We start from the raw sequence: 27,262 nt of genomic DNA on the forward strand, positions 1-27,262 counted from the left end.
GAAGTCCTAATACAGGAGCGGGAGAGCCCAGAAGGAAGAAGGCACTCCTATTACTGTTGTTAGCCACCCAGAGTTGTGTTTCACAAGATGGGCCACCATATAAATCATATAAACCAACCAACCAACCATCCTAAATGCCTTTTAGAAAGAAATGATATGCGAGGGGTCTGCAGGTTCCTACTGCTTTCATCAAAATGTGAAAGCAGCATCACATCCCAAAGCCCCCCTATTTTGGGCATGCCTGTGACATCACCGCGTACAAAAAGGGGAGGTCTTGTGTTGGCATGGCGGGATGCTGCTTTTGCATTTGCTCCCCCTGCAGACGCTGCAGAATACTTAATAACTTTCCTGATGCACCACCCTGGGTCATTATGTTGGGGTTTGTTTGACCATAGTTTATTGAAAGCACAGTTGTCTGGCTTTCCTTAATATGCCAAATAGTAAACCAGCATTTCTGAATCCCCGTGACTGGATTTGTGCAGCACAGACAAGCAAAGCCCATTATTAGCTTAAGAGAATGTGTGAACCCAGCTTCATTCTGTTCTATCGCAGAAAGGACACAAGGAAACAAAGAGCTGATTTCCAGGACTCACCGGTCTTTTTGCTGAAGCCGATGACTAAGCTGCGTGCTGCGTGAGTATGCTGCCTATGTTCTGAAGCACTGTTTCATTTTGGAGAATTGTAAATGGAATTACTTCACGGATGGCACTGAGATTTTTGTGTGGGAAAGAAAAGTCTGTGTTAAAGTGGCTCCTTGCCTTGGCTTCAGCCAGGAATCATGACTCTTTCTTGCCATGAAGAGCAGAAAAAAAACAAGTTTTGTCTAACTCATTGTTTAGACAGGCTCATTCTTTCGGCCCACAAGGCTAAACTTGGTTTATCAGGACAAGACCTATCATGTATAAAATGTGTGAGTGTGTGTGTGTGTGTGTGAAAGAGAGGGGGGAAACAGCTGAGATGACAGAAACAGGGTCTAAAACTTGAGTCTATTCTAAAAATTGGACTCAAGTTTTGATTGACCCAAGGGGATGCTAAGAGGGCTCTTACATTATTTTAATAGTCCCAGCAAGTCTGAAATGGTGGCGGTGGTGGTAGATTAACAGTTACAAATTTGTATGCAGTGATTTTGAGTCTTTTTGAGATCCCAGTTCAATTGATACTGTGAAAGTTCAGTAAATAAGTAAGTAAATAAATTAAATTCTTGCCTTTCCAAAAGTGGCTGTGTTGACATGTGGGAGTTTACTAGGGATGCAAAATGCAGTAAAAGTGTAACATTGCAAAATATAATCGTGTGCCAGCATGAGAGAGAATTAACTTTAGTACTTGAATGCAAGTGTCAGACTTTGAAAACTCTATGGCTTATGTTCTGCCTATCTATCAATCATACAGAGTTTAAATCTCTGAGGTCAGAGTAATTTTATTCAAAGAAATACAAACTTCTTTAGGAAAACGTCTTATGTAGATTTAAGCCTTAAAGGGAATATTATACTTTGTTTAGTCCTGTCTTCCCCAACTTGGTGCCTTCCAGAGATATTCAGATTGCAGACTAAACCTCAGACAGCATCTTAAAAAAGCACAACAGGTTTTTCTGTCCTGGTATTTTAAAAAAGGTAATAACTACAGAGGCAGAAAATCCTAACATTCTCACTCTGAGATAAAACATTCTGACAAATATTCCAAATATTTTAAAAAGAGTACACGTTGTTATCAAGCATCCAGAGTCAAATGACTTTAATGCTCCCCTTCCTCACGTGACTGAAGAAATGGCTCAGTGATCATCTTTAACTTTTCATCAAGATAACTGCAAAAAAATTAACAATGATAGTTAATTACAAGTGTGGTGCATAAGAGTGATTTGCATTCAAGTGCAGGACACAGTTGACTGAGAGGCAAGCTATTTCTCTTGGAATATGACTACAAAGTAAACAGTTTGCACTTAAAACTACCTGGGAGCTTTTGCTGCACTGGGTTTCTTACAGAAACTTCCCATAATTCTTTATTTTTAAAACTGTTCATTGGTTTTCGTCAGTGTTTTTCAAACTTGACAACTTTAACCTGTGTGGACTTCAGCTCCCAGAATTCCCCAGGAGGCATGAAAACTGCAGTTGCCAAGTTTGAAAAACAGTGATTTATGTTCTCAAGTGGATGAAGAACCTTTGACCACAACTCCAGCTCTGGGAGACCTCCAGGTCAGTGTTTTTAACAGTACAGCTCCAGAGATTCCAGCAGTAGCCAAGGAAGCTTTTCTTGACAGATGACACTGCCTTCTTAGCGTATCCATCCAGTTGGTTCTTCCAACACAACTAGAAGTACCGGCTTAGTTTGGCCTTATTTATGCGTTCCTGAAAAGACAGATCACATCCAATTAAGTCAGAAGATGCCTCTTTCCCATAATTTCATGTGGCTTCCATTGATGTTGATGTTCCATACACAACATATGGAACTCGGTAACACCCTAAAGGAGAGAGAACCCATTGGTCCATTTTACTAAGAGTGGTAGATTTGAGAAGTTTGAATTATGGGGATAAGGCAGTGTTCCTCAACCTTGGCCACTTTAAGCTGTGTGGACTTCAACTCCCAGAATTCTCCAGCCAGCTGAGCTGGCTGGGGAATTCTGGGAGTTGAAGTCCATACAACTTAAAGCGGCCAAGGTTGAGGAACACTGGTGTAAGGGAATGAACAAATGCTTTCTGATGTGTTTTTTTTAATAAAACGATAAACTCCTTAGTCCTTGCTCAGTGAAAATGAGTAAAATGTGTTCCATAAACTAAAATGTTTCATTATAATTCACTGTCATCGCTGTCAACATCTTAGAACATTTAGTCTTCAGGGAGATTCTGAAGTGGCAATTCTTTTTCCTAAGAAGGTGCTCAAAATTAGCCATGGGCAAGTACATCCAATTTCATTTCTCTTGGTTTCTCATTTTTGTGAATATGTCGCATTTGGCTGAGCATTTAAAAAAGCCACTCTTGTACATTTTGTCTGTGTTTGGATGCAGATTCTGCCAAACAGACGACTTTTTACTTGCAGCACTGCCTACTATACACAGTTTTTGCGTACACACTTCCTGTTACAATGCAAGTTTAGGCACTAGCTTTAAGAATATATACATTTTTGTACAGATTTTTCTTCCATCAACTAAAATCAAAAATGGCGAGCTGCACTGCAAAATCCATAAATGTGGGAGCTTTGAATAACTACTGCGTTTCAGCTTATATATGGAGTTCAAGTGCCTAGTTACATACATACACATCCAAGTGAAAACTTACGATTTTTTCCCAGTCCCTATACCTAAAATCCACCCCAAACTGCTCTTCAGCTGCCAATTCTTCAAACTCCTTTCGCTGAGAGAAACCCAAGGCAGCTGACAATTGGGATGACCTCAGGGTAGGGAGCTGCCCATTCGTAGCGTCACTTACTGGACTAAGCTATGGTTTGTTCAGTCAAGATTGAATGAATAAACTATATTGCCTGGGTTAGCACACTAATCCATGATTTACAACCACAGTGGCTGGATCCATACCACAAGCTAAGCCCAAACTAAACCAATGGCATTATGGCTTATATTGTAGGTACTGTAGCGTGAAGCAGGTCATTAGTATTTCTTCAAATTTTAGACTAGGGAAAATGGCGCTCTTTTTGTTGCCGTGATCCTAATGTTTGGCGCTGCAGATTGCTAATGTCTCTCTTTTTGCCATATGTGCAAACAGCTTTTTCACATTCTTGGTTATTTAAACAACTGAAAGTCATTAATGTGAGTTAATGTTTTTTGGAACAGCTAATTAACAGGATGGCTGTGATTCAATAAAGTCAAACCTCCCTATGTATGAGGGGGAAAAAAAGTGTTAGGCAATCATTTTTTCCTCAGCACTGCAGATGGAAACTTCCATGGCAAGCAACGACATGCAATTTTTATTATCTTTGAAAAGATATTAATAGAACCTTTAAAATGTCATTCATAAATAAACAACTGCTAGGAAAAATAATTGCACATAGTCCCATTCCACTACTGATAAGCAGAATTTGTTTACTTGGTAATAATGCGTTATTAGTTTTCCTTTTCTAGATTGTCTAACTTCATTATTTGCAAATATACAATCCAATGTGGATAATATACTATTTTTTCTCCAAAGGAACTCAAGACGTTTCCCCCCAAATAATGACCTCTGAACTGAAGGGGTCATCTTCCATTTCTTGAGAACATCAGAGAACAGGCAGGGGTAGGATGTAAAAAAATGTCAAGATGGTCGCCATGACCGTGTGACTAAAGCTCCACCCATTTTTTGTGGCCACCATCTTGACTTTTTTTTTTTTTACCACATCCTATGGATACCCCTGGAACAGAGGATGACGCAGATGAGAAAGAGCAAATGAGTGGGTAGGAGGTACAAATACAACAAGAAAAGGAAATGGGTGAGAGGGAGGAGACAAGCACTTTAGCCCTCCCTCCCCTTGTAGAGAGAGCCAGTTTGGTGTGGTGATTAAGGAGCTGGCCTAGAAACCGGGAGACAGTGACTTCTAGTCCCGTCTCAGGCACGAAGCCAGCTGGTGACCTTGGGCCAGCCCCTCTGTCTCAGCCCTGGGAAGAAGCAGGCAAGGGCAAACCACTTTCGAAAGACCTTGCCAGGAAAACTGCAGGGACTTGCCCAGGCAGTTGCTAGGAGTCAACACTGACTCAAAGGCACCCACACATGCCCCCCTGTAGAGGTCACTTTTGCAATGGAAACCCTCCCCTACCCCAGAAGGAGGCCATTCCTTTCGCAAACAGAAAGAACCCTCTCCCCAGGATGGCTTCTCCAGTTGCCACCCCGGATTGCATGGGGAAAACTGGGCCAAGCAGAGCGAATCCAGCACAGCAGCCACTGAATTGACCTAGGAGTAAAAACCATGAAACTATCTGGTAACTTGGACTGGTTTATGCTTGCTGAGCCCAGATCTCCAGGCTGTCTTTCTCTGTGCGTGAGAGTAGTTTGTCTGAAAGATAGTGGCTCTTGTCTGGATGTGCAGATAAAAGATCAATTACTTTCACAAACAGAGTTCCTTATTTTATAGGCCATTAATTTTAATTGGCAGTCATTATCTCAAGTAATATTTGTTTTTGTTCTAACTCTCCCCTTCCCATTTTTTGGGGGGGTTAGGATAGCCTGTGGTTAGTGTGGGGGGAGATTTATAGATACATGCACACACGTGTGTGTCTGTATGCATACATATATGGATACATCTCCACAAGTGTGTCACATGCAAACATCTGTTGGGAGAAGAACATCTCCAAGATTGCTTTCAGTGGGAGTTGGCAATTACAGCTGAAAAAGAACAGAAGGTGAGGAAGGCACATCATTTTTCTATGATTGGCGGATTGATTGGCTTTTTCCTGTCTAAACTGCTTTTGTTTGTGGGTAGGGAAGGGATTGCCTTTAATATAGCAAGCACTTTCTTTAGGATAAATACAGAGATTTGTTTTAGAAATCTGTCTTTTGAAGGAAACCTTTAAAAAAATGTTTTGGCTGAAATTGTTATTTTCAAAGTAGAGAAATAAATTCATTACCTAAAATAAATGGTAGCACTAAGGACTTCTCCTCACGCTCCTGTGAATGTGCATTACTGCAGGCACTGAACTGCAAGAAAACTCTGCTGACATAAATTGTGCTGCCCCGTAGCCAAGCTCCCCTTCTGCCTTCGTGACGAGGCTAATAGTTGGTGCTGCCTTTACCGTTTTAACAGAGGAAAATTTAAGGGCGGCAGTTCTTCTGGTTACATCCCCCCGCTCCCGAATCACATGGCAGAAGGACAACCTCCCATCACTGCCTTTAATGTGAGTAGTTTTGGGCAACACCTGGAACAGAGACTTTGCCCACCTTTCAAGTTGTCTGAGTGACAGGTCACCAATGCGGAGGTTCTCCAAGCTGTGGCCCATCACTCAAGCTATTTCTAAACATGAGTCTACTGGTCTTCTGAAAGAGAACTAAACCTGCCTCTGAAAACAGCCCAGTTGACCGGTCAGTGGAGCGAAGGGACAGTGCAGAGTAAAGTAGGATGGAGTTTTCCAGGCACATCAGAAGACCTCCCTCCTGTTTCATCCCATGCCTTTCCTCTACTACATTTCTCTGTCAGGGTTAGTGCTCTTCCAGAAGAGCAGTAGACCAGTGTTCAAAAATAGCCAGAGTGACATAGCTGGCAAAACCTGGCTCTCTTTCCCAAGATAAATCAATCTTCTGGGCTACTGCATATTTGAGGAAGTGCTAATCCTCTTTTTTAACACAGATCTAGCAACATTCAAAACAGCATCTAACATGTATACAGGGAGCCCACATTAAACAAATATAACTCCTTTCACTATGGTGATTGACCTGTGATTTGATATAATAAACAAAACCCAAAACATTTTAAAACCTACATCAGTTTTCATATATCAGCAAAATTACCAGTGGTTACAAGAAGTCATTCTGTGCCATGATGGTGATCTTCTCATAGCATATCCTTGTCACTAAGTAGAAAAACTTTGCCATAGAATAGGTGACTTTAGGATTTCTAATGGCTTTATAACATTTGGCAGTGCAACCAGGAAAATTCTTCAATAATGGCTAGAATAGCCATCCTCTCAAATAAGAGAGGATGTAAGTAAAAGAGACAAAAACTAAAAAGACATGCTCTAGGATTCAATCACGCCTGATCCACATGGACATTGCAATCCCGGAATTTTTTGAAATCTGCCCTTCTAGATGTCTGAAGGAAGAGCATTAAAGCCAGGCCTGGAAAAGGTCCATCTATAATTAGAGGAAGTCACAAAATACAAATATTTTGCAGGTGCAGGCCTCTGTATTTCTCTTATATTTTGTAATATCACTCAGCTCATTTTATTGCTCTATATTTCCAGTCTGTTGCCTAATTAGTTCCTTGGCCTTCTCCAAACCCCAATTTAACAAGAGCTTAGGGCCACACTTTCTATAGTCCCAGTCAGTCTTTACACAGGCAGATGTCTCTGTGGAAACCATGTGTCCAATCTGTCCTGCAGACCAAACCAAAATGCGCATGGAGACCATTGCCTAGGGACCAGGCAGGAAGAAGCCTCAAGTGGCCATTAGGAGCTGGGAGGATCCCAGCCCCCTGACTGTGCCATAACTCACATTGTCAGGGATGTGTCCACACTTGGGAGAAGAAAGAAAACACTACTTTAAAACAGGATCAGCAAAAGATGAATTGAAGGAGCCTCTGTGGTGGGCTGGCAATGAGACAAAGGTTGCTGCAGTTTGTAAAACTGAGTCCTGAAACCCTACAATCCAAAATAAAGTACCAATAGAAGAGAATATATGAAACTCAGGGTTGAACTGCAGAGTCCTTGGTGCTGAGTTTGGTTGTTTGCTTGCAGACGTTTCATTACCCGACTAGGTAACATCATCTCTGCTAGTGAGCATGGGGTTTGCTCCCTGTTTATATACAGTAGCTTGCCCTGTCAATGTTGGTGGGGGTGTGGCTTTCTCCTTCATAGTTCCTTGATTAGGATATTGTTTTCTGGTTGTTTGTCTGCTTGATTGTTTGTCTCCTTGGTAGTTCCTTGATTAGAGTATTGTTTTTTGCTTGATTGTTTGTCTGGTGTTAATCCCTGCTTATCTAGGTGTAGGCTGCTGGAAAGGATGTGTTCTGGTCTCTTTGCTTCCTTCGTAGCTTTCTTATTGTCTGTTTTGAATGGTGTATGAATGTGGTTTATCTTTATGTTTCTATCGATGGTTGATGTGTCTGAGTGCCAAGCTTCTAGGAATTCCCTAGCATTTTTGGAATTTGGTCTAGGATGCTGACAGTTTCCCAGTTGAAACTATGGTTGAGTCTGTCCATGTGTTGTGAGAGTAGAGTTTTCATCATGTCTTCTGACAACTAGTTGGTGTTTATGGATGCACTGTGCTAGTCTTCTGCCTGTCTGTCTACATAGTGGCTGTTACAGTCCTTACACTGTATCTTGTAGGTGACTCCTGCTTTTATTTCTTAGACTACTGGGTCTTTTGGTTTACTTAGGATGTTTTGGAGGGCTTTCGTTGGTTTGTGTGCTACAGAGATGCCATGTGGTTGTAATAGTCTGTTGGTAGTTTCTGAGACGTTTCTGATGTATGGCAGAAAATAAACTTAAGGAGCAACTAGAATAAACCATGACCCCAGAACACACAAAAATGCTGACAACCACCATCAAGACTATATCCTAAGACAAGCTGAAAAAAGGAAAACAAAACTCCAAACCAACTGCTGAAGCTAAACCCCAGAAGTAAAGAGGTACTGGAACCCAAATGGGTAGTCATTTTGTCCAGCCGCCCACTATCCACCGCAGAACACAATATCCTCCAGAAAGGCCTCAACTATAACACAGACGATGCTAGTCTGTTAGAATTCTTTGAAGTCTTAGAAGCAGCATTTAAAACCACAGGACCTGCCACAGAGATCAAGAAAACATAAGGCAGACAATCATATCACAGACCAGAAGAACACAGAATTAGAATCAACTCAAAGCAGAGAATAGAGCAGTCCTCAAAAACCTAAAGAAGGACCAAACCATCCTCCTCCTCCCGGCAGATAAAGGCCAAACCACAGTTATCATGGACAGATCATAATACATACAAAAAGCCAAAGAATTACTGGAGGACAAAGAACCTTCATTCCAGTAAACACCAACCCAATACAAAAAATTAGACAATCTGATCAAGACAACCCTTAACGATCGAAGCAAGAAAGGTCAAATCACAAAAGAAAAACAGTGGCAGATGAAGAGCAGTGGACCCATCCTCCCACACTTCTATGGACACCCAAAAATACACAAGCCCAATATCTTCTTTGTCCAATTGTATCGTTACCAGGGATCCCAACACACAACATAGGGAAAGAACTTACAAAAAAGCTTGGACATCTCACAGAGGGGAGCGAATATTCTATCAAGTCCCCACTACAGTGCCTCCAGAAAAATCAAAGACCTAAAAGTAGATGAAGATGAAATTATGGTTTCATTCGATGTCACAGCACTCTTTACATCCATCGACCAGAACTAGTGAAAGAATCCATGGCAGCAGTACCACACAACACACCCAACCAAATCAAATACACTAAGATAAAAAAACCCAGAATCATGGACCTCATCAACTTCTGCCTCACTACCTACTTTCAATTTGATGGACAAATATATCAACAAATCAGAGGAATACCTATGAGATCGCCACTCTCAGGACTTACTGTATAACACAGATTGTAATGCAGCATCTAGAAATTACAGCACTCCCATGCATACAATCAAAAGTATCGATCTGGTATGTAGATGACACCTTTGTCATAATAAAAAGGAACAAGTAGAGAAGACACGGGGATGCGGTGGTGCAGCGGCTTAATGACGCTGAAAGTTGCCAGCCAGAAATGGTCAACGCTTCAGCGGTTCGAGTCCAGCCTTCACGTTAACAGGGTGAGCTCCTGTTTCCTCCCCAGTTCCTGTAAACCCAACAGTTCGAAAACTCACGTGAGTAGATAAATGGGTACTCTCACTCCGGTGGGAGGAAAAATGCTGGTGGCGCCTTGCAAAAAGGAGTCGGGAGCAGTTGCCGGTAAGCGCGAAAAACTGTGCGGGCCCGAAAAGGGCACGAAGCAACGGAAACCCCGCCTCCTGCGCTCGCCAGCTGGATTCTGCCCTAGGAAGGAGGCACTGGCAAACCACTTCTGAAACAATTGCCTTGAAAACTGCAAGGACTCGTCCAAGCAGTCACTGCAGAGTCGGTAACGACTGAATGCAGATAAAAAAAAAAAAAGAGAAGACACAATACAATCAACAACATCTTCAAAGGAATAAAATTCACAAGAGAAGAAGAAAACAACAACACACTATCCTTCCTGGATATCCTCATCAGCAGAAGAAATGACAGCAAATTAGAAACACAAGTCTATTGAAAAGCAACAACCCACACTAACCAAGTACTCCATTACCAGAGCAACAACCCAACCTCCCACAAGAGGAGCTGTGAAAGAACATTATTCAGATGAGCACAAATGCACTGCAGCAACCCGGAACATGAGAAAAAGGAAACAGACCGCCTATACAACATCTTCCAACAAAATGGATACCCACACAACTTTATCAAAAAGTGTCTGACCACTCAACCCACTACAGCACAACCAACACAAACTATGAAAAGGATAATACCGCTATCCATCAGAAACATCTCAGAAACAACCAACAGACTATCACAAGTACACGGCATCACCGTAGCACACAAACCAACTTAATTCCTCCAAAACATATTAAGTAAACCAAAAGACCAGTAGCCACAAGAAGAAAAAACAAGAGTCATCTACAACATACAGTATAAGGACTGTAACAGCCACTATATAAGACAGGCAGGCAGAAGACTAGCACAGCACATCCATAAACACCAATTAGCAGTCAGAAGCCATGATGAAAACTCCTTAATCTCACAACACATAGACAGACTCAACCATAGTTTCAACTGGGAAACTGTCAGCATCCTAGACCAAGCTAAATTCAAAAATGGTAGGGAATTCCTGGAAACACATCAACCTCCAATAGACACATAGAGATAAACCACATTTACACATCATTCAAGAGAGATAGTAAGAAAGCTAAGAAGGAAACAAAAAGACCAGAACACATCTTCTCCAGCAGCCTACACCCAGATAAGCAGGGATTAACACCAGATAAACAGTCAAGCAGAAAACAATAGCCTAATCAGGGACCTACCAAGGAGAAAGCCACACCCCACCAACACTGGCAGGGCAAGGTACTGTATATAAACAGGGAACAAACCCCATACTCACTAGTAGTGATGATGTTACCTAGTCGGGTATTAAAAGGTCTGCAATCAAACAACCAAGCTCAGAGAGCACCAAGGACTCCAAACAACCAAGCTCAGAGAACACCAAGGACTCCAAAACAAAGTCTTAAACAATATAGAAGAATCAGGGGGGAAAAATAACCCCCCCCCCCCAAGGGAGAAGGCAAATAAAGGAAATTCCTGCAGCCTAATTTCCCCTCTTGTAACTTTGGAAGCCAGCCCACATTTTAGAGATAAGGGAAAATGTCCTTGCAAATCTTTAAGTTTAAACAAAAGTCAAGGCCTAATTCTGGTGGTATTTATTTCTACTTCCGGTTTTTATTCCTTAAAATATTTTAAAATTGGCATCAATCCTAGTAAATATTATGGTAGTGTCAAAGCCCAAGTTCTTGCATTATGCCAAACATAATTCTTGGTGTTAATTTAGCCTGTTGCATGAGCCAGTTCTGACATTCAACCATAGTTAAGCAAACCATGGCTTAGCACAATTAACCAGACCAATGTCTTATATAAATTATGTGTGTGTGTGTGTGTATGACCATGTCTTATATAAATTGTATTTTAATTCATTTAACAAGAAGGGTAATATATGCATGGCACATCATATATACACCCACCTGGAAATACGTCTCTTTGAAACAATTAGCTAACTTTACGATTGTGCTAAACTTGGTTTATTTTAATCAATGTGAAGTCTATATGTCATAAACCATGATATACAAACAAAATGGTGTTCATGCACTTCATTAGTTGAGAACAAATTGCTTTAAAGCTTAAAGAATGAGCTGTATTTAGCTCAATGTATACACTCTGGATTTATAGTGTTAAAAAAATATTCTGACTATATCTGAGATTTCTGTGAATAACAAAGCTATTTCATTTCATTTTTGATTCACTTTCCACTCTAAATCTACTTATTGCATTATTTCCATTGCAAAGTGTTCTACACTCCCTGAAGCCACTAATCTCTTTGAATAACCACAGTTTCCCATCTGTTAGCTATTTCAGTTCTAGCTATTCTAAACTTAGAATGAATTCTGTGTTTATTCATGACATCTTTAATGTAACCCAACAGAATTTACTAAGAAGTTAGCAAGTACATCTATACAGTATTGTGATAGTCCTTATTTTTATTATTTATATTTTTTCCAGATTTGTCTATCATATTTTTATCTATCATATATAAACCAATATTTTTTTCCATATGTATCATATCCTATCTATGAATAACCTTTTGATGATTTTTCTTTGGAATAGTTAATATAGTTAATTTTTCTTTTGAAAAAACATCTTTCCAAATAGAAAATCAAATATAGAAAACTATATCTGAGATATAGTTTGGTGAAGACAGTTCTCCCAGTTTAGCCTCTATTTTTGTAAATGTATGTGCTGGATCCCAATTTACACTTATAATATACTTCAGTTAGCTATAATTCATTCAAGTCTAACTAGTTCTGTTGGATGTACAAGGAAAGTGAAGACTGGATTCATACAACAGCATGATTTGCTTAGCCATATATTATTCAATGGGGCATAAGTAGTACGGCTGATACTGCACACTAAATAGTAAATCAAGCCATGGTTTACAGACTTCAATCGCTGGGTTCATGAAAGATGCTAAATCAAAAAATAACCAACCACATTATGGTTTACTATAAAATTTGATATGGTTAGGCAAAAGGTTGAATAAGATCAATCAATCATTCAGGAAGCTCTTCTGTAGAATGAATGAATGAATGAATGAATGAATGAATGAATGAATGAATGAATGAATGATTCAATCAATTTGTATAGCTCCCCATCTCACCCTCAGTGATTCTTGGCAGCTCACAAAAATTAAAACAATATCCAAACCACAAAAGAATTAATAAAAACTTACACACCTACAAACTTGATGGCTAATATAATTTCAAAATGGTTTTAAGCCACTTTATATGCATCTCTATTATAATTATGAACTCTTCTTCTCCTTCTTGTAAATTAATTTAAAAGGTAGTTCTTGGAACCTTAATATTCATAATCTCTTACAGACAAATCTGATGTCCTCAGATGTTTTGGATTTCAGTCCCATCTAGCATAGTTAGTGTCATAGGACTGTAGTTCCAAATATCTGGAGTGTAATCAAAAGTAGTTGTAGGGCATCACATCTGAAGGATGAGCACCGCTCAGTAATAATACTTGCTTAAACAATGCTGAATTACTAATGAAAACTATGATGCTTAATTCAAGATTTAAATTATCTCCAGCGTTATTAATATAAAGACAATCTGGCTCTAATGCTTTCCACCCATCAAGAAATATCTGCATCACACAGCAGGTTGGACTTTAATAGCTGAGTCTTAAGATTCCTAAAAGCAAGAAACAGTTTTCTGCTTGTTTCTTCTTCACAGCAAGCTTTGAAAGAGTCCTTGGTGCAATTTAACAGCACATCTGTACAGTTCTTTAAAAATCCCAATTTCCATACTATTCAACAAAGCTTTCAACATAGGTTTCTACATCGTCCCCCCTTCCTCTTTTTTAAACTGTCTTGCTTAATGAAGAATTCCTTGGCACTTTAAAATTAATTATTTTTGTAAACCTTCAATTGCCCTAATAATAATTTAACTATGGATTTGGAGTTTTTAAAAAAGTTTCCAAACTGCCTGTCACCTCTGTGTTTCAAAAAATGAAATATAATCTAAACCAAGAAACTAGACACTTACTATCCATGCACATACAATCCATAGAATGTCAAGCCCTCATTGGATTAGCCCCTTCTTTCTTTCAAAAATAAAAGATTTTCTCATTGAGTGATGAGTTTTGCCACATCACCACTAAAAACAATTTAGATTTTTCATCATCTTTATACGCAGTGTGTAGTGATACAGACAAGTACTTTGTATGCTTAGCATTAGCAAATACAGTATCCAAAGAGCTGATCGGTATATAGAAAAGTATGTTGGAAGTTCATGAAGGAAGGAAATGAAGGTCATAGACAGCATTCATTTAAGATCCATTCAATTTAATGACAAATCCATGTAACAGGAAAGAAACATCAGCAATATTGATAGTAGAGGACTATCGGAGAGAAAAAATTCCACCTGAACACGTAGCAGTAGTGACAGTCCCTGGAGTGAAGTGAGAGTGGCAATGAAATTTCTCTAGAAGGACTAACCGTTCAGGATATGGGGATCCAGAATGTGAAACACTGCAATATTTTGCAGTTACTACTAATCCAAAATGCTTGAACAGCATTAGCAAAAAGAAGGAAAAAATGCCATGTCTTTCCATCTTTATTTCAGAGACCTGCTTTGAAATGGGTGTGGGAATTTGAGCTTTATTCTAGTAACTAAGCAGAGTCTCTAAGGTTGAGGAATGCTCTCTCTCTCTTTAGGAGGAGGGACTGCACTATAGTAACAAGGAGCTAAGGCTACTTGCGTGGTAAATTTGATTTTGTTAATCTGGAAATCTACTTGCAGTTTGTTTCAAGTGGGTGACAATCAACATCAAATAGATGTTGTTTTCTTGCTTTTCTTCAGAACAGATTTGGAGTACAGATTTGGTAGTTTCAGGAAGGAAGGAAAATTTGACCCGCTGGCTGAATCTGTTCTTCTGGCGGACAAATGCAATTGGATAAAACCCATTAAAAAAAATGCTACTGAATTGTCTTTCTTTCTAAACTACTTTGAGCATTTTTTGCAATAAAAAGGGAGCTGAAAATAATTTAGAATTAATGGATCCATAATTCTTTCATATTTGGGGAGAGGGGAATATGCTGCCCTTGAAACAATCCTGTGTCATTTGTATCAATTATAAATTCTTACTGAAGTATCAGAAAATCAATTAAGGGTGAATCCTAGTTAACTTCTGCTAGCAATACTCCAGCACTTCCTCTGTGTTCTTTCAAACTACTCTGGAGTGTCCCCTCCAGAGAGTACATGTAAGACTCACAAGGGAAGAAGTTGTTCCACTCACGGTGCTCCAGTAGAATTTGCTTCCACTGATGTTTTGAGATTTCCAGCACATTAAAACCATCTAAAAAATAATTTTCCTTGTTATGGATCAAGATGTTACTGAAATATATTTCCCATCCTTCCCAACCAAGTATGTTGTAGTGCATCAACATCTGGAGTGCCACAAGTCATCTACCTCTGTAATTATCCACATAAGCAGCAACCTTTGTTGTAGTATGTAAGGTAGTAAAGTCTCCTTTGAGTAATTTGACTCCTGGTGGCTTCATGGACACACAGTTGCATTCTTCTTGGGTGTTTTTATTTTTATTTGCCAGTAAAGTCTACAGCCCTAGGATTCCCTGGAAATCCTCCATCCAAATACTAACCAGGCCTAATCCATCTGAGCTTCCTACTCTACGCACGGTCAGCCAGCCACCTGCAGAGCCTACCATCCATATGTATGTTATTTATTCCACATCCTGACTCTGGATATATGATTGGTTTGGCCACAGATTTTCAGTGTGTTTGATTTAGTATTTGTGTTCTTTCCATGGTCTGTTATCTTGGCCCTTCATGGCTAAATGCCTTGGTGGCAGTATATAATACAATGCACTGCTTTCTATGAACGAATGTAGTTTGTGGTAACTTGTGTAATCATTTCCTATGATCCAAGAAGACTCTGTTTGTTAGATTTATTCATCAGAATAAACTGGAGCTCAAGGCTACACAGGTCATACTCAGTTCTCCAATTTTATCCCCACGCCAGTTTGATCAGGTAATTTGGGTTTAAAGTGCAAGTACAGTAGCAAAAAAATCTCACAGAGAGCTTTCATAGCTAAGAGCAGACTTGAATCTGGGTCTCCACAGATTTCTACCTTTCTTATTAACGCACAAGATAACTGTAGGTGAGGTCGCTCTCTCAGCCTAGATACTATAGGGGTATTAATCAATGATAGTGAATCTGGTAGCACCTTTTCAGACTAACACATTTTATTTAAAGGTGTAAGCTTCTTCTGTTCTGCCCTGTGTTGTGAAATCATTTTATTCCCAGGGCTCTGTATAAAGGAAAGATGAACTGAACCAGAGATAAAAGCTGAATGGGGTGCACATCACATTTCTAACCCTTAGAATGTTTTTGATATTACATAACACCTTCCTATTTCATCATCATATGAAGTTATTCTACGGTATAATCCTAATATTTGCTCAAAACTATATCTATGTGGTTGATATACATCGTTGCAACTGAGCTTACCACTGAAGCCTCATGGAAACTCTCCCATACTTTCTCTGCCCTGAATCAAAGCTATTTAAAATGCTGATAATGTAACTTTACAACTTGCAGTCTTATAGGCAAAGTGCTGAGAGTAGGAAATGCAGTCCATGATAAATATGAAAAATAAGTACCAGCAATTAGGGACAAACTGAAAGAGAAAAAAAAAGGGGTTGTTGTGGATAATCTGCCGTAGGTCTAATAAAAGAAATAATTTATATATTCCATAACACACTCCTCCCTGAAGGATAATGAATCGAATAATTCTCTGAAGCATTTCTCAATCAGTGGTTTCTTTTGTTTGACAGCAGATAATGCTAAAAGGGAGTTACACAGCTTCAGTGTATAACCCTACCTTTACCCAGAGAGTGGACAGGATTCCATAGCAGATGTGGCAAATTTCATCCATGGTTGGAAGAAATGGAACATTTGCCAAAGAAATAAGGAAACTGGAAATGTGTTACATTAGTCTAGGAATCCTCCTCAGTACTTTTTTGGCCAATAGTCCCATCTGAATTTGTAGGAGAATATTGCAGACATTGATGGAAGGCATATGCCCTCTTCTCCCAATGTAATGGGTGCGCATGATATATATATATACACACATACACACACACACACATATGTGTGTGTGTGTTTTGAATATATTGAAAATGAAGAATGCTATTTATTATTTAATTCTGTCACTCAAGGTAGTTTATACAGAAATGCACAAATTAAAAGACAGAGTTTAAAAAAAACACATTAAAACCTTTTAAAAAAAACAGCAACAAATCATTGCTTTGTAAAAGCCTGATGAAAGATATGCATACTGACTACTCTTCTAAAGGCAAAAAGAGTGCATTACACAGCCCTTTCTTCATGCCAGATAAATGAGCCTCTGACACAGGGGATATCTTCAGAAGCACTTCTCCTGCAGATCTTAATGCTCACAGAGCCATTCCCCTGATAGTCAGGTCCTTTAAGCTGCTTAAAGATTTAAAATTAACATCTTAATTTATGCTTGGATAGCAAATAGTGCCAAATGCAGCTCTGTTAGTGCAGACATCCTATGATCCTTGTATATTATTAGTTAGCATATGCCATATTTGCACCAAGTTCAGCTTCCAGGTAACTTTTCAATGGGAGCATCTCATATAGATTGTATTATAATAATAATGACAGGATTTGACCAAGGCATGGATAATGGTTGTCAAATCTGACCAGCTCAATATCATTTACAAATAATACATTAGTCATGATTGTGTATGTTCCCTACTATATTCACCGTTGTGAATCTGGAAACAGCTGTGGATCAAGGATCACTCCTAGGCTACAGGCTATCTTTAGAGAAGTGCGAACTATCAGGAACAAGTGAACCTCAGTCTCAGAGGTTTCCAGCACCTCTATGTGATCCTGACTGAATTTTAACTAATTCTCTTTTATCCAGCCCATTACTGAACTTACACAATGATTAAGAGTACCAATTGCTTACTTGGAGTTGGCTGCAAGAGCAGTAGAGATGGTTTTGTTAACATACTGGTAGCAATCCACTCCAAAGCTCTGAAAAATCCTCCCCAGCAATTTCACGTAGATATTGAAAAACAGGAGAGACAAGATAGAATTAGGTGGGACACAATAGGTCAATGGCCTCGATGCTCAATGGGAATCATACAGCACATTATTTATACAGACTGATGGGAAAAACCCGAACCACTGTACCACAACAAACCTCTCAAAGCTCAACCCCACAGATGGTCCAGAAGGATGCCACCATTATCAAAAGCCACTAACAGGTCTGAAAGAATTAGGATGACAGTCTTCCCATCAAGGTGATCAAATCAGGCTCAGCACCATTTGTATTTGAAACTCCATTGAAATGAGTTCAGATAATCAATATTATCAAAATGCAAGGTCATCATGAATTTTAACTCCTTTACATGCCAATCATATGTTTCTCATCATATACTTTGCATACTTGGGGCCTTAGGTTGCATACTTCTGCACTAACCCACAGCTTATTTTAATTATTTAATTTAATAGTTCATTGAATAACCCATAATGACTTGGTCCTGGGTTCAAGCTCAAGCCAAATGAACTGCATTATGGCTTAACAGGAGTTATGACTTCAGTTTGTATGGTTATCAGCAAAGAAAAATATTACACACACACCCCTGCATACACATACTCAAAATTAATTGATTGGGTTTTTTTGGATACTGATTTGAGCACCCAGACAGTGTTTTAGAGCAAAGTCCTACACATTTTTTTACTTTTAAATAGGTCTTGCTAATTTATTATTTCCTGGATGTAAGTCCCCCTGAAAGCAATGAAATATATTTCTGATTAAATTGTGATTACATTGCTACTTTAGGCTGCAATTCTGTGCCCACTTGAAAGCCACTGAGCAAAAGCATAAATAGTATTGGATTATTAGCTTCCTATGCTTGCAGGAAGTTCAGAAATTGCCATTCCAAAAGGTCTCATTAACTAGGAATCTCAATGTTGCAGTCTCAAAATACAGTATCTGAAGGGCACCAGAATGGAGAAAGTGGGTTATTTTTTGGGGGGGGGGGTAATATGATTACACAGTCTAATTCACATCTATTCAGGAAAAAATCTTCCTGAATTCAATGGGTTTTTTTCCCAGGTATCTTGAAATTTACCCTCCCCCCCCCCCAAAAAAGACAGAGAGATGAATGCTTCCTTTTCTATTTGCAAAAATATTTGGGAATGCTGTTGATTTTATTGCACTGATGTTCCTGCAAACCCCAACCTAACTTTTAGAAATGCTTTAAAACAGAAGTTCTTATTGAATATCCTTAAAGTGACTAAATGGTGGTTTAACAGAATCACTCTTAGAAGTTAATCCACAAACCAATTCTCCACAGCAGAGATGATTTATCCATTATTCTCATAAGCTTCATTCTCATTACTGTCCTGAATGTATGTGGCTTTCTCAAGACATCAGCAATATAAAGAGCTAGTATTGCTGGTTACTGCAGAAAGAGGAAAATTGGTATCCTGCAGATTTTTCTGAACTCCAAGTCCTGACCATTGGCTAGGCAGTTAGGACTACTGGGTGTTTTAATTCAAAACATCTGGAAGACATCAGGCTGCTTTATTTTATATCAGTGCCTCTGAGGTAGGGATGGACAACTGTCAATTTGGTTTTCACCATATTTCTACTTTATCATTCTATTCAATTCTACTCCCACACAGGTTTACATATTTGACACCCCCCCAAAGCCAACGCTCAGATATTTGTGTGTACTTTTATATACCCCCTTCCTAATCTTCATGTTTTTTCATGCACTTTTCTGAGAGGCTGCAATGCATGCAATTATTGCCAGAAATGTTTCCATTGTAACATGTTTTTTGGCAGGATCCAAGAATTTTATCTTGCTTTGAAATCACTGGTCAACTGAGCTGGACAGCCAACATTTTTCTGCTGAATTAACAAGGGTTTGGAAGAAAACTTTTCTTCCTAACTACTTCTGCGGGTGCCTCACACACTATAGAGAAACATTGAAAAAGGAAAGGCAAAATTCCCGCTGCTCACCACCTCAAACCGAGTGACATACTTTAAAACTTCCCTGAGCAGCTGAAGCAACAGCAGGATAAGAAATCTGGTAACCATTTAAATAAATAACATCAGCAATCATGAATCATATTCTAATACGTAAAAAGTATCACCTGGAACCTTTTCCATTCAGGGTTTGTCCCATAGAGCAATTGTTGTCAAAGGCACTGTTGGAGGGACCGAAAACAGAGTCTGAGGTAGTCTTTATCTGCCTTCCTCATCAACACAATTCTGGGATCTTCCAGGATGACCTATGGGGGAAGAGTCCTTTAAATACTCAGATCCCAAACTGTTTTATCCCAGACTTCTAAAAGCCTTCTCCATGAAGCTCAGAGTAGCCAAGGTGGTTCTTAAGCTCCCACTCACTCTATCCTCATGGATTTATCCTTAATGCATTTAAGTTTACCCAATCTTTGTAGCCATTTATACCTAATCTTTTCTCATCAAAATAGTGTACATGTATCTTCTCCAATCCCATTTTATCCTCATGACAAATGCAGTAAACACTGGAGTTGCAAGCCAGTTAACTTGGAATACTGCCTTCTATTTAGCTTCAAGCCATTCGTGAACGGGTTTCTCAGTAATAATCTCTTCAGAGATTACCTTATTTAGCATAAAGGGTAAGACACTTTCTTTGCATAATGTCTCTTGATTTAAATTACAAAAACCAAGGGCAGCCTTCAGCCTGGAAAAGGTTACATATCTTCATCGATATTTGTGCATTTCACCAAGATGAGCTGACATCTAAAATTATTAACATAATTAATTTTATAAAATTAAATTTTTCTGCTATAAATTAAACTTTCCTCCAATAAATGAGAACAATTTTCTGTAATAAGCTGGAAAAAGGAAAACACTACCTTGTCATGTACGTTTGTGGCAGCGAAGCTTGACACTGATTAGCTAGATTGGTGTGCCTCCAAACATTGTGAAACATTTTAACTGCTGAAGTAGGAAAACTGCCAGAACCTTTGCTGCCCCAATGCTGTGGAAAGTGGGGCACTTGTCCCCTGCCCCCCTAATTAAGATGACACATTGCTCTAAGGATACTGATGGCTTTGGAACAGGCTGAGATAAATATACATGGGATTAGTATTAGAAGGTAATCTTGTAGAAAAGTTGATCTGGCAACAGGGCATAAAGTACAGTGATTTTTATTGTGACCAGGTCTTTCCTTTTTTTTCTGATTTGGGAATTAAAAAGAACAAAGACAACAAGTCCAAAATCCGTGTTAATGCAGGGTCTTCATTAGGCTGACTCAAGGTCACAAGCAGCATGCAGAATTCTTGATCATGCATGGCGGTAAATAAAGGGGAAAAGGGAGCAGGATGGAAAAAAAGTCAGCAGCCGTACTTCTCTTTCACATGGGAAACGAACTTCCGAGCAAGCCTAATTCATAGAATCCATCTTTCTTATTTCCCAACCCACTTCAGGCCAGACTACTACTGTAGATGGAAAAGGGGGGAGGGGAGGAGACCATTGTGGGCGCTCCAGCCTTAGATGGTAAGGGAGGAAGGGCGACAATAAAAAAGGGGGGGGGGAGAAGGGGAGAAGGGGGCGAGAAACACCCGAACTGCGATAAAACAGAGAACTAATGCACTTAAGCTGCAAAGATGTGTACAGTATGATTTCGGGGCACCGAAGTGTTTTAAAATGCACGTGTGAGCCCGGCCTCTGTCGCCACGGGAGTCTCCAGGGCAAATTTGCTTAAATCCCGCTGCCATGGCTAACTAAAGTCAAGGAAAGCCCCTCGTCCCTTTCCCCCGAGCCAGAGACGGGGGAACCCCGCGGCCGCTCTGCACACGTGCGCGATCCTATTCCCAGGGGACGGGCCTGAGGAAGAGGGAGCCGCGCAAGGCGGGTGGCTCGGCTGGTGCATTGTTCCACTTCAGGGTGGGGCTTGTCATTGCAGGCTCTGGGCTGACCCTGCCTGAGAGCAGCTGCAGCTCCAAGCCAAGAGAGGGAGGATGTGCACGTTGCGCGTATTAGTCTCAGGGAGAGATGCGTGTCGTCGCCTTCTCTGACCCAGGCTGGGCTCCATTCCGCAAAAACGCCGCGCTCCCGAGGGGGGCTACGAGGGCGGGCGGTTTCGGCGGCTGAGCAACGCGGCCTGCGCCCGGACTGACGGCCAGGCTCTGCGGCGGCGAAAGCAGCCCCCGCCGGCCGGCCCCCGCTTTTGTCTGCTGGGTAGCGCCGGCAGGCCCGCGCGGCGGCGGAGGAAGAAGCCCTGCGACGCTCCTCGCCGCGCCCTCCTTCGCTCGCGGCCGGGGTTGGTCCCGCCTTTCCCGCTCCAGTAGTACGGCGCCGCGGGCCGGCCCTCGGCGGGCTGGCAGCTAAGCAGCCGCGCTCAGCCCAGGTGAGTCTCTGCTTTGCTCGGCCAGGCGCTTCCCGGGGACTGCGGCAGGCAGGGAGAGAGGAAAGAGCAGAGCAGGCCCGGCTTTGCGGCCTGAGCAGGCTTTGTTTCCCGCTGCTTGGGTGGCTTCGCCGGGTCTGGCTGTTGCTCCCTCCTGGGGCTGCGGAGGTAAACTGCGGGGTGGGACTCTCCTGGGAATTGGGGGGGAACAGGCTGCTGCCGCATCTCTTCCTAAATGCCTGTGTGGGAGGGAGGGAGAGCGAGAGAATTAATGCATAAAATCCCTCCCCCTCCAGCCACTCTCCCCCTCTCCTTCAACCTGGCATTTGTGCCCTTGCATATTTTCTTTTTAGGGTGGCGGAGGCTCTTTCTTCACTGTGGCTTAGCCCCGTGTTTTGGGGGGCTTTGCTTTAAGCAAGAGTTGGATTAAGATCAGAGCAACAGGTATTTTCTTATTTGCCTATTGGATGGGTTTTATACAGTTTTATAACGTCGAGTAACACATACACACACAGCCGCTGGCAGGGAAGAGCCAGAGCTGTCGCTTCCTTCTCTTCTCTTCTCCCCTTCCCTTTGTGTTGTTGACACTTTGCAACCCCAGCCTGAGCAAAGAGGGTGAGTGGTTAAAGGCACCATTCCCTCTCTCCCTCCCTCTCTCTCAGGATATCTTTCTATTCTAAAGAAATATTATTCCACTAGTTTTGACCACTTTCTATGTTATTTGCACAGTGACGTTTTTTAGACGTCAAACATTTTTTAACGACAAAAGAAAGGGATTATGATTTTGAAAGAGAGAAAAAAAGCCATTGATTTTTCTCTGAGGGAGAAAATGCCTGCATCTTTGAGATGACTGCAGATGGCTTCATGTGGACACTTCACCATGACTTTTTAGCATTACAGTAGTAAAATTGTTGGTCATCTTGTAATTTCAAATGTAGTCAGGACTTTGGTAGCTAAGGTATGACCAAAGCAATGGACTCCCGACTTGGGCTGGTCCATTGTTGGACAGTGTTGCTCCTACCTAGAGAAAGGTGGCCAGCTGAGAAAATCTGTGTAATCTAAAGCTTTTCTTAAGGCATTTCCAAACCATTGTGTGGGAAATAGAAAGTGGGAGGAGGTACTTTTTAAAAAAAAAAGTCTGGAACCTTTCCATGGCAAATGGCAAAAATCAGGTAATATATTCTTTTCTGTGTCTTTACTCCAAAGCAGTGTAATTGATCTTTGCAGTTATTTGCACATAAAGAAATTGTGACAGTGTGGTTACTCTCTTGTATCAGTATTACTGTTGAGTACTGATTGCTTTCTCTCTCTTCTGCCCCATGATGAAAACTAGAGATAAATACAATTCCTAGGGATATTTGTGTTGTTCTTTCATCACCATGGTGATGTTTTTATTTTTTGCACTAAATATACTTTTCCAGTTTGAATTGGGCGTAATCTTTTTTTTAATTGATCCATTGTCAGAGGAAGGGATTGCGATTTAAAACTGGGATGATTTCAGTGGCGTCGTTTTTATGTTGAACGGAGTTTTATTTCCCTTCCCCACACCCATCCTCCTGTATCAAGTAATTTCTGTGAATTCATTGGTGTTAACTGTATATGTTTGAAGCAATGCAGGGAATCTTGAAAACTTATGAGTTTCCATGCCTTCTGTGCTGTTAGGCCCTGGTATCTGATTTGCGCGTTAACTCTTGGTTACAATCTGATGAAAATTTTCTGTAGATTATGACCTTCTAATGTGTTGAGGCATTTAGAAGTGCTTCATGGGAAATTATGCTTAATCAAAATATTATGCTTAATCAAAAATACTTCTGTCAAAGACCATCAAAGCCTATTACTTCTGGTGAAGATCATTCCTCTTTTTAATTTTATAGACTGATATTTGAGGTTGAAATTTTTTTTTTAAAGTATGGAGTAGAAAAGCTTTTCTCAGGTAATAAAAAGCAAATAATATTGTATATCTGTATATCTTTACAGATTTATAGAAAGAGGAGTAGAATGAGAAAGCAGACATTTGCAAATGGCAGAAGAATGTAATAGTAGTTGCCAAAACATAGAACTAGTAGAATTAGGAATTCTATTACAGGACTGGTAGAGTTAAAAAAAAAAAAAAAAGTACTTCTGAATGAGTTATAGAATTATTCAATAATTTGCATTCCTCCATTTTTTCCAGAATCTTAGCAGTACTTTTATTCTTTGTGGTGATGCAACCTAGCCCAGTAGATAGCTCTTTCACACATCTTGCAACTACAACATTAAGGGTGGAGTATAGAATCAATGAAGTACATCAGATTTAGTTTTGGGTTTTTAAAAGCATTTACTGTAACCAGCATTTTAGTGTACAATTTAGGCATTAGGTACGGAATAGAGGACTTAGAAAAACTAGAAAGAAGTATAGTCTAGATTGATGAATTCTTAGACACTTAAACCATTGCTAGTTATTCTATCCTGTACTTCTAACTTCTTTGTTTAGTACACTTGGCATTATATACTGCTACAGAAATACTACAGGTAGTCCTCACTTAATGGCCGTTCATTTAACGATGGTTCAAAGTTACAACAGCCTCAGAAAAAATTCTTTATGACCTGTACTTGCACTTATGACTGTCACAAATAGTTGCACCACCCCCTCCCCCACAATCACATGATCATAATTTGCAACCTTTTTACAATGGTTGTAAAGCAAATCATGTGGTCATTAAGTGAAATCTGGCAAAAAAAGTCATTGGGGGAGCTGGATTCACGTAATGACTATGTGATTCACTTAACAACTGGTGATTCACTTTGTGACTATTGTAAAATGGTTGTAAAATGGGATCCAGTCATGTGACCCGCTTAACGACTGCCCCACTTAACAATTTTCTGGTCCCTATTCTGGTTGTTAAGTGAGGACTGCCTGTATAACATGATAGTTAATTTTACATAAAAATATTTATGTACATATATTCTTTACATAAAGAATAAGAGCCTGAATTGTTTGATGCTATAGATCAGTATATCAACTTTTATCAAGAAATCAGTCTTGCATGGGGAAAATACAAATTTGAAAATAAATAAAAATAAAATATGGAATTTGATGTGTTTAAGAGACAGACTTTGCCATTGTGCTTAATATCTACTGAGCTCCCCAGCTTGAAATGTGTTTGGAGTTGATACTTTATACAAAAAAAGTTTCCTGCGTAAAGAAGTCTTTCTGGCACAGTATAACATATTTCAAAAGCCACCCCTGGTGTTAATGCTCCCCAAATTTCCCCCTTTCCTTCCTTTAGAGGCTTATGATCTGAAAACAATTCAGTTACATACTGAGTCCCATAGGACTGGCTACTGTATATTGTTCCTGATTAAAACGTCTATGTTCTATTTTGAGATTGTTCTGTTTGCAACACTGCAACAGATGCAGGCTTAGCTGCTAACCAGTATCAGTGGTACTTCTGTGTAAGAGTCATTGGGTTATCCGCAAGGTTTGGGTCCAAGACCACATTAGAATCCATGCTCTGCATGTAGCCTTTAAACACCATCAGGTGAACATCGTTATTCTAAAGCCATTTTCATTGTGTCTGAACATGGCTTGAAGAAACAGTTGTTTGGATTTAGTAATAGAAAAGTTGGAACTTATAAAGAGCTATGCTTTGATTAAGAGCAAAGTTCAAATCCAATGCAGTTTAGGGCAGGTTGGGAAAAAATATATTTTATGCTCAAAGTAGGGAAGAGAACTCTAACCTAGAGATGTGGAAAAGAAATGAGAACTTTTAGAAAAAATAAATCCTCCAGAAAAGTTGATATAAAAACAAATATTGTATCTCTTTTAATTTTTTCCATTTTTTTTCTGAAACTACCCCCCCCAGTTCCAAAATTTCCAGAAATGTTACAACTCTAACCTGCACTGTTCTGAGTTAAAATCCTCTGCAAAGCTTTGATCCTGGTTTATTATTGTGAAACTCGCCCATATTGCAAATGCAACACCACAGCAACCACACCAAATGGAAGAGGAATTTTTAAAAATCTTTCAGTACTTGTATATAGTAATATGCCTTGCAGTGGGGTACGGGGAAGAGGTATTCCAGATTCCAGTCTGTCCACAAATAGAGTGACCCTTGTGATTAGACCATCGGTGTTTTCTGGAATTAAAGTCCAGAATTAGGACCAAATCAGAATAGGCTATACGCATACTGATTTGGGGCAAGTCTGGTTATATCTGGGGCCTCAGATCAATCTTGAAATGTGTTGGACAGTCTCTGAGAAGCCCTAGCAGTAATTAAGTGACATATAATGGAATTGTTCCAAAGCTTGAATCTCCAACATGGCCCCTATGGATGGCAGTTTTCCAGATGAAATCTCTTTGGTTCCATGTTCTATTTTATTTTATATTTTAAAGATTCTTTTAATTTCAAAAAAATGGGAAGCTAACATTTATTTTTATTTATTTATTATTAAATGTATATGTTGCCCATCTCCCCCAGAGGGTGACTCTGAGCAGCTTACAATTAAAAACCAAGACAATAAAAACAATAAAAATATAAATACCCCCCAATTAAAATCACAAGTAACAAATCTATAAAAGCCAGTATACAATTCAAGAAGATGAGGGAAGCAGTGTCAATCATCCCACCAGCTGGTTCCAGCAATGCGAGCCCCCATCAGGCCCCCAGGCCATCTGGCATAGCCATGTTTTTACACCTTTTTGGAAGGCCAGGAGAGCAGGGGCAGCCCGCACCTCAGGTGGCACACTGTTCCATGCTGCAGAAAAAGGTACCAGCTTCAAGCATAATCTTTTTCGGCTTTATTTGGAATTGTCCTGTTTCCCTGGAAAAAAATGCAGTGATGGGTCTGAGTTAAGAGATACCATTCTAGAGGGCTGGAGAGAATGGTCGGATGCAACCTTAGCAGCTTACGTTGACACAAATGAGTGTTTTTTTAATTGATATTGCCCATTATAGCAGCCATTTTTATGAATGCCATAATATGTTTTCAGATTTCTTGTTGCTCATCAGCCCCAAAAGATGGGGGAATCCTGCTGTAAATGTCCACTTTTAAGGCTGTTTTCCATTGTCTTATGCTCTATGGTAAACGAGCAGCATATTGAATTAATGTAGTCTGAAATAAATTGTCAGACTTCTCTACTGATCTTCATTCCTTCTTCTGTAGTTCAAAGTTTTGTGCTTCCAGTAGAATAAATACAATTTGCAATATCTGATTCTCTTTGATTTTCCACCATTAAATGTAATGATGTATTAATAGTTATTATGTTGTGGAACGTATTCCTATTTTGGTGATTTTACTTTGAATTCTATGGTGTGAAAGAAGTAAATGTTTTTTCTAAACAATCTGTTG

The 27,262-nt window shown here is 39.9% G+C and overlaps 1 protein-coding gene and 1 long non-coding RNA gene across 6 annotated transcripts in view; one reads left to right on the top strand and one right to left on the bottom strand.

Moving 5' to 3' along the window:
- Positions 1-1,468: 1,468 nt before the first annotated feature.
- Positions 1,469-21,340, bottom strand: LOC112543418 (uncharacterized). The gene is made up of 3 exons (XR_003086684.2): positions 20,439-21,340; positions 19,692-19,829; positions 1,469-2,342 (listed from the first exon to the last, which is right to left on the bottom strand). It is a non-coding gene; the product is annotated as an uncharacterized LOC112543418 (long non-coding RNA).
- A 206-nt stretch (positions 21,341-21,546) lies between these two features.
- The window catches only part of SESTD1 (SEC14 and spectrin domain containing 1), a 61,804-nt gene continuing 56,088 nt past the window's right edge, over positions 21,547-27,262 (top strand). For 2 of the 5 annotated variants that reach the window (XM_007422585.3, XM_007422587.3), the window contains exon 1: positions 21,548-21,934. The gene's annotated coding sequence lies outside the window, so the exon portion shown is untranslated. Of the gene's footprint in view, positions 21,935-22,076; positions 22,100-22,313; positions 22,376-27,262 lie in introns of those variants that run through there. The other 3 variants (XM_088135749.1, XM_015891489.3, XM_025162920.2) reach the window with 3 other exon arrangements.

Source organism: Python bivittatus, unplaced genomic scaffold (genome assembly GCF_059951505.1).
Source record: "Python bivittatus isolate LINGU-HERP-01145 unplaced genomic scaffold, Pbiv_v1 ctg000200_np1212, whole genome shotgun sequence".
NCBI classification, from domain to species: domain Eukaryota; kingdom Metazoa; phylum Chordata; class Lepidosauria; order Squamata; family Pythonidae; genus Python; species Python bivittatus.